The sequence below is a fragment of the Macaca thibetana genome, chromosome 13 (genome assembly GCF_024542745.1).
Source record: "Macaca thibetana thibetana isolate TM-01 chromosome 13, ASM2454274v1, whole genome shotgun sequence".
Taxonomy (NCBI): Eukaryota; Metazoa; Chordata; class Mammalia; order Primates; family Cercopithecidae; genus Macaca; species Macaca thibetana.
This window is the reverse complement of record NC_065590.1, coordinates 67,601,552-67,614,297: the sequence shown is the minus strand read 5'-3', so window position 1 is coordinate 67,614,297 and position 12,746 is coordinate 67,601,552. Positions and strand designations below refer to the sequence as shown.

At 40.6% G+C, this 12,746-nt stretch overlaps 1 long non-coding RNA gene across 3 annotated transcripts in view; it reads left to right on the top strand.

The window, feature by feature from the left end:
- The window catches only part of LOC126933578 (uncharacterized), a 215,138-nt gene that overhangs the window by 146,336 nt on the left and 56,056 nt on the right, over window positions 1-12,746 (top strand). For 2 of the 3 annotated variants that reach the window (XR_007718672.1, XR_007718673.1), the window contains one exon: window positions 6,064-6,848. The exons of the other annotated variant lie outside the window; for it this stretch is intronic. This is a non-coding gene — a long non-coding RNA (uncharacterized LOC126933578). Of the gene's footprint in view, window positions 1-6,063; window positions 6,849-12,746 lie in introns of those variants that run through there. 3 annotated transcript variants of the gene reach the window in all.

Genomic DNA, 12,746 nt, shown 5'->3' with positions numbered 1-12,746 from the left:
AGAAGTTACTTGCCCGGGGCACTGGGACTCCAGGAAGGCTAAGTCATGGTTGGGTTACAGTGGAAGGAGGCTGGGGCCATGGGGAAGGAGGTGGGAAGAGACTGGGGTGGAGGGAGGATGATCAGAGTCCTGGAGACCAAGAAGATAAAGTGGCCTGAGTTGTGAGAAGTGACAGAGAGCTGTGAAGATCACTCTATCTCACAAGTTTGTCAAGAGCCGGCCAGACAAATGCCTGTGTGGTGAAGACCTCAGTCTTATCAGTCTGCGTTGCCCTGGAGAACGTCTCACCGCCTCAAGTCCACTGTATTAACTGCTTGTCTGCTTGTCCACCAGAGGGAGGCAAGGGGAAGGAGAGAAAGGAATCTTAAAAGCTCAGCTGGTTCTTTGTTGGCAACTCTGGTCAAGGTTTGCTGGGAGGGAAGCTGAAGTTCCTGATGAGATGAGACTGCCTTTCACATAAGCTCCCAGGTCTCAGCTGTGTTTTCCTGGAACCCGTTACCTCAGTAGAGAGGACCCTTCCAAAATGCTGTGTGTTCTTAAAAGAGTCATACTTCATGGCCTCTCAGGGGGGCTAGGACAATTTTCACACCTGGCTAAAAGCTGTGCCAGCCCTCAGCAACCCCAAAGCCCAGGTTCACACGCACAGAACACAGAGGGTGCGAGTGGAGAGTGGTGGCCGTCACCCCGGTGATTTAGCCGCATGACTGGCTGCTCTGCAGCGTCATTTGCTCTGCCAGGGCTCATAAAGCATTGTGTGCGGCATTGGGAGGAGATATTAAAAAAACCATTCGGCTGGGCGCGGTGGCTCACGCCTGTAATCCCAGCACTTTGGGAGGCTGAGGTGGGCAGATCACGAGGTCAGGAGATCAAGACCATCCTGGCTAACACGGTGAAACCCCGTCTCTACTAAAAATACAAAAAATTAGCTGGGCGTGGTGGCGGCCGCCTGTAGTCCCAGCTACTCGGGAGGCTGAGGCAGGAGAATGGCGTGAACCCGGGAGGCGGAGCTTGTGGTGAGCAGAGATTGTGCCACTGCACTCCAACCTGGGCGACAGAGCGAGACTCTGTCTCCAAAAACACAAAACAAAACAAAAAATCATTCATTTTGCCCTTAGGAAAATTTTCAAGTAATTCCGCAGCTACTGAGCCAAGGGACAAAGGGAGCTTAGTGTGATAGAGGGGAAAAAATACTACAAATGGAAATGTATTTTTTAAAAAAATAGAGACAGGGTCTTGCTCTGTTGCCCAGGCTGGAGTGCAATGGCACAATCATAGCTCGCTGCAGCCTTGAACTCCTGGGTTCAACTCATCCTCCCACCTCATTCTCCTGAGTACCTAGGATTATAGGAAAGTGCCACTGTGCCCAGCTAATTTTTTTAATTTTTTTTTTTATAGAGATGGTGGGGCCGGTGGTATCCCTGTGTTGCTCAGGCTCGTCTTGAATTCCTGGCCTCAAGCAAGCCTTTCACCTCAGCCTCCCAAAGTGCTGGGATTACAGACATAACTGTGCTCGGTCTGGAAATATATTATATTCCTTAGTCTGTCATTAATTAGCAGTGTGACTTTGGGGCAGTTGCTGCAATTTTTTGGTCTCCTTATTCTCATAAGGGATAAATTTAAGCTGATGGACTAGGGGATTTTAATGTTTTCCTCCATTTCTAGAATTCTGAGATTGCAGTTCCCATGTAGGGAAGTGATTATGCCACAGAGGAAGATTCTTTCATTAGAGTTGTCAAATGAAAGTGTAAGATGACCAGTTTAATTGGATTTGAGGAAAACAGTAATTTTTTTTAGTGTGAGTATATCCCATGCAATATTAGGGATATGCTTACACTACAAGATGATTTGTTGTTTATGTGAGATCCAAATTTAACTGAGCATTCTGTATTTTTTCTGGCAACCCCTGCCTTCCACCAAACATGTCTGCCCCACAGACATTCCTGCTTCTCTCCATCTTCTCACTGGCATGTCCTGATAGAAAGGAGCTGACTAATCTGGTTGGCCAGAATTTGTAACATTCCTTGGCCGCATTTGACTGACAGGGAGAACTGTGTCTACGGCAGAGCACTTGGCTTCCCCATTGAGCTTTACTGCCTGGACACAGGAACCATGTGCTCTTTTTCTCCTCCCTCTGTCTTGGGAGAGCCCCCAGAACATGGATACCCACGGGAAAGAGGTGGGAACTCCTGCCTTTGTCCTGACCCTGCGGCCCTCATTCATTCCAATGGTCAAGTGAATGGACTTGCAGTTAGCTCCGCAGGCCCATTGATCATAGGCATGCCAGAACGCTTAGGTCCCAAGGCAGAGATTTGGAATGGGAGCAGAGGCACCATTTATCCTAACATTGAATCTTGTATTCTCTAGTGTAGCTTATACCAGTGAACACTGGATTTGGAGGCTTATAGGATGTTTGCTGGCCTAGTCATAAACTGACTTTTGGTTCCCGCTGGGCTGGTGGATTTCCATGTTTTCCCATTTGACCTAGAAGGGAAGAGCTTTGATACTTAGGTCCCAAGCCTCTTATATTATTGCTTTCTCTACAAATCAGACTCATTGGCCCATCTTGATTCAGCCTCACTGATTGCAAAAAATAAAAAGAAAAAGTGGATGGCATGTGAAATCATTAGAATGAATGGAGTAGGAGGACGGGATCAACTATAGGTCATCTTGGGACGACCTCTTACTTTTAGGAATGATCTTATAGCTTTATGTTGTAAATAACTGCTTGCTGTAAGAAAAATGATGGGGGGAGACTTAGTCTTATTATGCAGCATTTCCAGTTATAGACTTTAACAATGAGATGCTTATCAGAAGATACTGCTGGAGATCTTTTGCCAGTGGATGCTATCATCATAGTCACTGGGATTTTCATAGCTCAGGCCCTTATTTCTTGCCTGGACCTTGGCTGCATGCAGCATTGTAACTCCATGCCTCCTGTACTTGGCTTTCCTAAACGCAGAACTGATTATGACTAAAAAAGCTTTACCCTTTCCTACAGAAGCAAGTCCAGACCCCATAGCATGGCACAAAAGCATTCCCAGGCTGCTTTGACATTTCCCACATTGCCACTTTTCTCCCACTACCAGACTCCCAGCTCCTGGGCACACTACGTATTCCCAGATAACCTTTAAGTGATCACCCAAATATTCTCCTTCATATTTCCAAGACCTTGTTCATGCTGGTCCTTTTGTTTCTAATGCCCTACCTCTTGTCTTTCTGGCAAACATTTTCTTTTCTTTTCTTTTCTTTTTTTTGAGACGGAGTTTCACTCTTTTTGCCCAGGCTGGAGTACAATAGCGTGATCGTGGCTCACCACAAACTCCGCCTCCTGGGTTCCAGCGATTCTCCTGCCTCAGCCTTCCGAGTAGCTGGGATTACAGGCGTGCAACACCATGCCTGGCTAAGTTTTGTATTTTTAGTAAAGATGGGGTTTCTCCATGCTGGTCAGGCTGGTCTCGAACTCCCAACCTCAGACGATCCATCCACCTTGGCCTCCTAAAGTGTTGGGAGTTACAGGCGTGAGCTACCGCACCAGCCAAACATTTTCTTTTGAGTGTTAATTCAAGTGTCAGCTCTCCAAAGACTTGTTGAATTCCTCTCTCCCTGGCAGAATTCCTGTCCCCCTCCTCTGTGTGCTCAGACTCCACCATCTTGCATGGTGATGATTGGGCCAGGTATCTATTTCTCCCATGGGTCTAAGAGCTCCCTGAGGGCAAACAGCTTGTCTCATTCATGTTTGCATCTCCTTTTCAATATCACAGGCTTCTCCTTTTCCTCTATCACAGACCCTGGCACAGCAGGGTCATTCAATAAGTGATTGTTGCATAAATGAAGACCTCAGAATATGGTCCAGATATCTCATATTTAAGTTGTTTTAATTAGGTGGTGTGTGTGAATTGTCAGACCAAATAAATCTTCAGGGTGGAAATGATTGAATTGAAATATTAGTGTAGGAACATACTGCAGCTCATAAAAACCAAATAGATACTGTAATTTAAAGAGTAGGATATTAAATCTTTATCTCAAAGCACAAATCAGAATAGTGCCACAGCATGAAACATTTGTAATAGGCTAACATTAGCATTTAGTATTAGCATGCAGTAATCCTTCCTTCTTTGGAGTAGAGAATGCCTTTTTGGTATCAAACAACATCTCATCAACATATGCATTATGATTTATGGGAGGGATTTTTTTTCCTTGTTATGTAAAATTCTTCGGATCAGCAAAATATCTCTGTTGGCAAGTACTTTGTGAGAGGCTGTGAGACTGATCACAGGGATAAAAAGTATTTGTTTGGTACTTTGCCTAAATGAAATCTGGAGTGACAGCTCTTCTAACATTTTATTTCCTTCAATACACATTGGGCATAAATGCAGCTCTCAAAGTCTAAGGACCTTAAAGGCAAAACCACAAAGCTGGAAGCACTCTAGTGAAGGAGCACTAGACTTGGAGTCAAGATTTTAGTCCCAATTTTGTTACTAACCAGCTGTGTGATCCTGAGGAAGTCCCATAACCTCTGAGAGCCTCTGGTTTCTCCATCTTTACTTCGAGTGTTGTAGTGTATGATCTCTGAAGGTATTTGCTCCATCACTTTGATTCCACATGCTCGTCTGCAGAGACAGATTTACTGTGACTTTCATGAAGCGGAAGCTTCAGGGCTCTTTACTTGCTCAGCTCCTTCCAAAAGCCCCGCGAGAGGCCCCATCAATGGCTTTTACATGGTCACATATTTTTGCAAAGTTTCAAAAGTAAGATTTTTTTACTGAAATTGGTTAAGACAGCTGTCTCTTTTTACTCCCTCCTCATTACAAATCTTCAGGTGCAGGTGGGCCTGAAAGTGACAGCAGGCATTTTTGGAACGGAGTTGGGGCTATGTCGATTTTGGAAGGGAAACTGAGTTGGGGATGTGTTGATTTGGGGTTGGTGGGTATATCTTTTGTAGTTTATAGCTACTCTGTATACAGTTACACTGTTACTAGCCATCCTAGTATAGGTATGGCTTCCAGGAATACTTCTACCGCCCACTGTGCAGGTTCCCCCAGCACTGTGGCATGAAGGTGCAGGGTATTATGAGAGTAGGTACTTGTCCTACAATACCTGGCACTAGAAGCATGTGGGGAGTGGAAAAGAAACAAGATTTGAAATGGACAGAGCCAGAAGCAAAGCTGTGGAAAATTCTCCCAATCATCAGACATACAAAATTGGTAAATGGATGACTCAGTTCACAATGATAACTAAACAAAATGAAAATATTCTTCTGTCAGGAATATATGCAGTAATGCAACATGCACAATTATGAACACATTCTTAATTTTTTTGATGGTAATTGCTCAGAATAGAATCCACCAGAATTCTTGTGTTTATAAGGACAAAAATCTTTAATAATATGATGAAAAGTCAGTCTGTGTGTGCTGTTTCAGGTTTTATGTATCTCAAAATGTCTTAGTATATTTGATGCATCTTCTCTTGACAAATTCTGGTGGTTTTAGATGAAATGGCATGCAATTTTGACACAATGAAACAGGAAGTCCTGAAGAAACAAGGGTTCTAGAGACAGAACTCCCATGTTCATCAGTATGGTAGCAATAGATGTAGTATAAGGGTAATTTGATCCTACTATGGTGTAGCTCAATATATTTGTATTATATTGTATAATATAATTGTATACAATATATTATATTTGCAATTTTAAAATGTGTCTCTTTTCTTTTTTTTTTTTTTTTGAGATGGAGTCTCACTCTGTCACCCAGGCTGGAGTGCAGTGGTGCGATCTCGGCTCACTGCAACCTCTGCCACCTGGGTTTAAGTGATTCTTCTGCCTCAGCATCCCATGTAGCTGGGATTACAGGTGCCTGCCACCACGCCTGGCTAATCTTTATAGTTTTCGTAGAGACAGGGATTCACAATGTTGGTCAGGCTAGTCTTGAACTCTTGACCTCATGATCCACCCACCTCAGCCTCCCAAAGTGCTGGGATTATAGGCGTGAGCCACCGCGCCCGGCCTAAAATGTGTTTTACTTGTTCTTGTTTGTGCCTTAATTTCAGATGAATTTTGTTTTTCAGAGTGGTTGATCATACTATAAAACTTAAATGTGAAGGGAAGGCTGGAACATACTGGAAACTGAAGACCTGACAAAAAGAAGGAACTTTTAGGGACAAGCAGAAACTTCAAAATGTTGAGAACTCTCTTGTATCATAATAGAAGATAAAAACTCTGATGGTCACACTCATAAAGACAACAAACAAACAAAAACCCAGAATCACAAAAGCAAAGAAAATGTAGGTAAAACAATAACAGAAGAGGTAAAGAAATTTATGTGAATTGGGACACTCTGGGGCACGGAACAGAAGAGGAGAAGAAACATGAAAGTAATGCTCTGCACAAGGATGTCTGAGTGTCCTTGATTCCAAGGGCATTTAAAATTAGCCACTGGATGAGAACCATGAAATGCCATTACTCTTGCAGCTCCCATGAAAGACACTGGATGGAGCTTATCCTGACTGGACCAAACTCTAAAAAATTTTACATGTTATTATGATGAGTTGAAAGTTGAACAAAAAAACAACGCTTTTCTAGATTACCAAGAATAAAACACAAATTTCTGGCTGACTGAATTAATTCTCATCTCTCTATAGAAAGATCATATAATTTTTTTTTATCATGCAAAGAGATAGCTAAAAACTTAGGAAAATATAGAAGTGTGTTAGGCAGCTCATGAGTAAATGGGTTTTTTCCTTTTTTCCTCTGGCATTTTGTGATGTTTGCGGTACTTTTCGGCTTTTAAAAATTCGTATTTAATCAGGATTTATTACTTCATTGTAAGTAAATATTAAATTTATACTCAATCTTTGTTTGTAATTTTGTATATTTTTTGGTAAAAAGAACTCCCCAGATTATATAAGCTTTAGGCCCCACAAAATCTAGACCTGTTGCTGTATCCTTCTAGAGCAGTGTTTCTCAAACTTCAATGTGCATTTGAATCTCCTGGGGCTCCTGTTAAAATATAGCTTCTGAGATGATGCATTTCTAACAAACTCCCAGGGCTGACACTGCCCATCTGGGGATCACACTTTGAGAATCAAAGCTCTAGAACAATGGTTCTTACCTGGCTGTGCATTGGGATCACTTATAGTGCTTTTGGAAAATACATTGTGTCCAGGTCCCACCCCGTTCTCAGTAGGCTTGGAATGGGGTCCTACACTTTTTTTTTTTAACTCCACAGTTCGGGAAAGAAGAACTTTCATATATTGTTGGTGGGAGTACAAATTGATACAGCCAATTTTCAGCTTGATTTGGCAATATCTTCCTTGGAGAAATCAAAGGCAGTTGGCAAGGCAATCTGAAAAAGGCATTTACTGATTCCCACCCCATGGTCACAAAGCAGATATAGAAGAATGGGCTTTGGCTGAAATATATGATGGGCACAGGTATATTCTCTATAATCTAGTAGTTCCACTTCTAAAAATGTATCCTAGTAGTATTATACATATCAAGACTATATATAAAGTTGTTCAATTCCATATTACTTATAGTAGGGGAAGACTGAAAGCAGTCTACATGCCCATCAATGGATTATTCAAATTATGGAACACTTTTCCAATGACATAACAATAGCTAATCTTAGTTAAGCAATTATTATGTAAGGTAGACATTGTTCTACCTTATTTATAAGTATTAACTAAATTAGTTCTTATAACTATCATATTTCCATTTTACAAATGGCCTAATTTATATTATTGGCATGGGAAGACGTCCAAGGATATAATAAGCAAAAAGCAAGTAGCAGAACATTATGTATGATATATTATGCATCACCATTATAATACACTAAAAGGTAATTCACTTGAATCTGATGCGCACTCCCCGGTAGGTAACAGCTGATCTAGTATAAAAATGAAAGAACATTCTGTTACCTCAAACAAGCTGTCTTCATGCAATTTAGTTGACTGGTAGCACTTTCAGAAGAAGACAGAGTAAAAATGGTTGGGTCAATTTGGTGGTGTAGAGTATTCTATCGATCAGTGGTCAAAAGAGTAGTCATTCTGAGTGATCTTTAACATTTGGGTTGATGGAAGAAATGACCCGTAGATGTCCCTACATCTCATTTCTCTTAGGACACACACTTGGGAGAAATCGTCCAGTGCACTTTGTCCAGGCCTTTCACTTGTACCAACTACTTTGCATTATGCTGTTTTCACTTGAGTGGTTGCGCCTTCTAGTCCACAGCAAAGTTTTTTTTTTAATGTATATTTTTTCCCAACACTTTATTATGGGAATTTTCAAACACACAGAAAAGATAAAAGAAATTTACAGAGAATACTCATGTATCTATCAGTTAGATTCTACAGTTAACATTTCACTATACTAGTTTTTTTTGCGTATCTATTTATCTCCCTGTGCATCCATTGATCCACTTCATCTTTAGGATGCATTTCAAAGCAAGTTGCTGACATCAGTACACTTCTGCCTCAATACTTTAGTATGTGCATCAATAACCCTAGTTTAATATTTGTTTATTCTTTTTCTTTCCTTTTGAAGTAAAATTTATATACAAGGAAATGCACATATCTTAAACTTCCATCAAGAAAGAACATTACCATACCTGAGAGTATCCTCATGCTCCTCCGCTGGGGTGCTCCCTGCCTCTCCACACCAATCCCCCCAGGTAACAACTGTTCTGATATCCCCCTTACCATACATACCTGCTCTAGAACATCATATAAATGGAATGATACAATATGTCTTTTGTATAAGCTTTATTCCACTCAGCATAATGTTTTTGCCATTCACCCACATTATTGATCATATTAGTACCTTGCTCCTTCTTATTATTGAGTAGTATTAGATTGTATAAACATAGCAGAGTCTATTTTCCTATTTTGATGGATATGTTGGCTTGTTCTGATTTTTGCTTATTATGAATAAAACTTCTGAGTATTCTTGTACAAGTATTTTTATGGGCATACATTTTCATTTCTCTTGGCAAAATACCTAGGAATGGAATTGCTGGGTCATAGGGTATACTTTTAGGTTTGTAAGAAACTGTCAGATCTCTTCCCAAAGTGGTTGTAACATTTTACACTCCTACTAACAGTGCATGGGAAGCCAGTTTCTCTACATCCTCTCCAACATTTGGTGCTGTCAATCTTTAGCCATTTTTATGGTTGTGTAGTGTTATCTCATTGCAGTTTTAATTTGCAGATCCCTGAATGTGTGTAGGTGTATATATGTGTGTATTATATAATATATATTATTGTTTCTTTCATTTATTTTGAAGTAATTTCAAAGTTTCCAGAATAATACCAAGAACTCCTGTACTCCCTTCACCAGATTATCCAATTGTAATGTTTTATTGCATTTGCTCCATTGCCCATTCTCTCTCTACTTATACCTGCGTTTGTGTTTTTCTGAACCGTTAGAGACGAAGGTGAAAAAAGATGCGTTATCACCACCCTCCCATTCTAGTATGCATTTTCCCCAAATAAAGACATTTTTCTATAGAATCAGCATATGATCCTTCATATCAGGTTATCAACAGTAGTATAATACTGTCCAGTCTACAGACCCCATTCAAATTGTGCCAATGAGCCCCCAAATCTCTGCTTTTTCTTTGTGTTCCAGGATATTATCCATGAGCCTATGTTTCATTTAATTGTCATGTTTCTTTGAATTCCTTCAAACTGCTACGGCTTCTGTGTCTATGCCTGTCTTCCATGTGCTTGACAGCTTTGAAGAGTACAGGTCCTTCATTCAGTTGAATGACCTCCAAGCCGGGTCCACCAGATGTTTCATCATGGTTTTACTGAGGTTATACATTCTGGGCAGTAATTCTACAGAAATGCTGCTTTGTTTTTCTCAGTGCCTCACACCCAGTGGCACATGGCACCTCTTCCATCACCACTGGTGATGCTCACCTCGATTGCTTGACCATGTTTTCTGCCAGCTCCCTCCTCCTTAGATTCAACATTTTGCCTTTTGCAACTTATTTGTGTTTTGTGGGAACATATTTTCATTTCTGAAATTAGTCAATATCCTGTTCCTTATCAAACTTCCAACTCTGGTCTTAGCATCCATTGACTGAATCAACTGCCTTTATGTAAGTTTCCACATGATGAGTGTCTATTTCCATCACTGGTTCTATTTTTATGAGTTGGTATTTTACTATAAGAAATAGCATATTATTTTCCATGCTTAAACTACTGCCAATTTGACCCTTTCAAGCTGGTTCTTGTGTCCTTTTGACATATCTCTGTTGTTCATTGAGCATTTCCTTATTTTCTGGCATAAGAAGATGTTCCAAGTGCAACTTGTATATTGCCTGTTTCAGCCCTGGAATCAGTCATTTTTCTAAGGATCCTTGGTTTCTTTTAATAAAGGATACTATTTAGAAGCCAAGATCTGGCTAATCAGTATGTTAATTGCTGCTGGGGTATCATGGCTTTTAGGCCTATTCAGTGCACAGAGCTAGGAAAAAAACAAATTTTTCATGTCTGTCTAGTTACATATGTATGTATTTATACAGCTATATGATTTCTATATCAATCTCTGTGTATGTTATACATACATATAATAAAAGCATAAGTCCATACCAATACCCCTATTTTGATCCAACCCCTCAGGATTATTTTCTAGATTTCCCCTTCTAGTATTTATAAATATCAACTTTAGTAATGAGGATTTGGCTCCTACTATCTTCAATATAGTTACTTATTTACTTAATCTCCCAACTACATTGCTGTCTCTTCTGCCCACCACCTCCACATCTTACCTCCTTCCTAACCTAGGTCTCACTGGCTCCTGCCCTGCATCCTTGGTTTTTGAGTTGCCTGTCCATGCCTCATCACAGCTCTCTAACCCCCTCACCTCCTTGTGATTTCAGCTACTGTGCTGACTTTTCCACACTGGGAAGGAAAATGAAGGGACAATGTAGCAGGTTTCAGTGGTAAAACAAACAAACCACAAAAAATTGAACAAAACCAACCCTTCATATCCATTTGGGGTAGTTCTGTTTCCCAGCTCCCATTCTTGAATTTTTTTTTTTTCAAAGAAAAGCACTCAGTCTTTAAAAAAACACACACCAAAAAACCCCCCAAAACACGGGAAAGATCAAGTGTAGTAAGTTACAATTTTATTTAAGGTCCCCAGTAAAAAGGCTTTTTAAAAAGGTTATCAGAATTATAACCTATTCCTGCTGTGCAATCAGCTGAACCCCATCACAACTCTGCCCAGCAGGAGCTAATGCTACACTATCAAGTGAACATGCTTATGGCCTGCAAAGGGGTTAATTAACAATAAGGAGTTTTAGCAGAAGCCTCCATTTGCACAAGTGTTGGCTGTCCTTTGATGGGCACAGTGGGTGAGGATCCCAGCCACCCGCACCAGTCCTGTAACCTTGTTGTTCACAAGGCCTCAGCTGTGGCAAGCCTGCAGGCACCAACGTCAAGTTTTCAGCATGAACTGGAGCTTCATGGGGGCTTTCTCATCAGAGCCTTTGCCTATTGCCTTAGGGGAGAAGCACTGCAATCATTAGTTTCGCGTTCCTTAAATCAGAGAAATGATCTGGCTTTTGGAAACAATCTAACAGCACTTTCTGGAAATTGGGGATGGTAGACACACCGTGAGAGCACCAGGCAGCTCTTTCATTTCTTGCTTGGCATTGACTCACTCCCCTCACTGCATTCCCTACACTAACCAGAAAGCACAAATTCTTGGCTTAGCATAGATGAGATTGCACAGATCTGGGGCACCCTTGAGGTCTGCCTTTTTCTCTGGTCACACACTCCCCAGTCACCAGGGAACTCACTTAATCATCTTTGAAATAAACCTCATTTGCAGGTGTAAGGTGGCCCATGACCTATGATAGGGAAGTAAATTTGCCTCAATACATGTGCTAGCTCTGATTGTGAGTGGAAGCCTGAGAAAGCTGTGTGGGAAAGGACTTTGAAGCCTCCTCTGGGCATGATAGGGAAGAGTGCTGTAATTGATTAGTGGTATCTGCCATGAGCATGGAAGGGAGGATTGGGACAACGTACAACACATTTGCCATCCCTATCCTAGGATTTAACTCCATCTTCCAGCAGAAGATTACTAAGGCAGTTTTGCCTGAGATATTTAGTAATTATCTTAATTTCAAGGCTGTCTGGTGATATCTCATGTTTGTTATCCTTACTTATATCACTAAGATTTTGGCACTTGTGTGTTCCCTGACTAATGATAAGAAAAGAAAGTGAGATAAATGAATATTTATTAAGCACCTACTAATTGTCAGTTATTCTTTTAGGAGCTTTAAAAAATGTATCTCGTCAAATATTCAAAATAAACCTATAAAATCAGAATACTACTCCTCTTTTTAAAAAAGAAATGAAGGCTCAGAGAAGTAAAATATTTGCTTAAACCATAATAGAAAATTTCAAATCCAAGGATAATACTCATTCTGATATACTTGGGCAGTGGGTCTCAATCTTGGGAAGATTAAAAAAAATTTTAAAGTACAGATGACTACATTTCATCATAGATAATTACATCAGAATCTCCAGGAAAGGGAAGCTTAGGCATAAGAATGATGTTAAAAATTCCCCAGTTGATTCTTACCTGCAGCCAGGTGCAAGAACCACACACCAAGGGGGTAGTGAGCAAGATAAATCACCTTTATAGAATGTCTACACTGAGGCTAGTTTTTCTTTTCCCCCTATATTCTATCTAATTTAATTTTTACACAATTCCTTAAAGCTTCATTTTACCTATG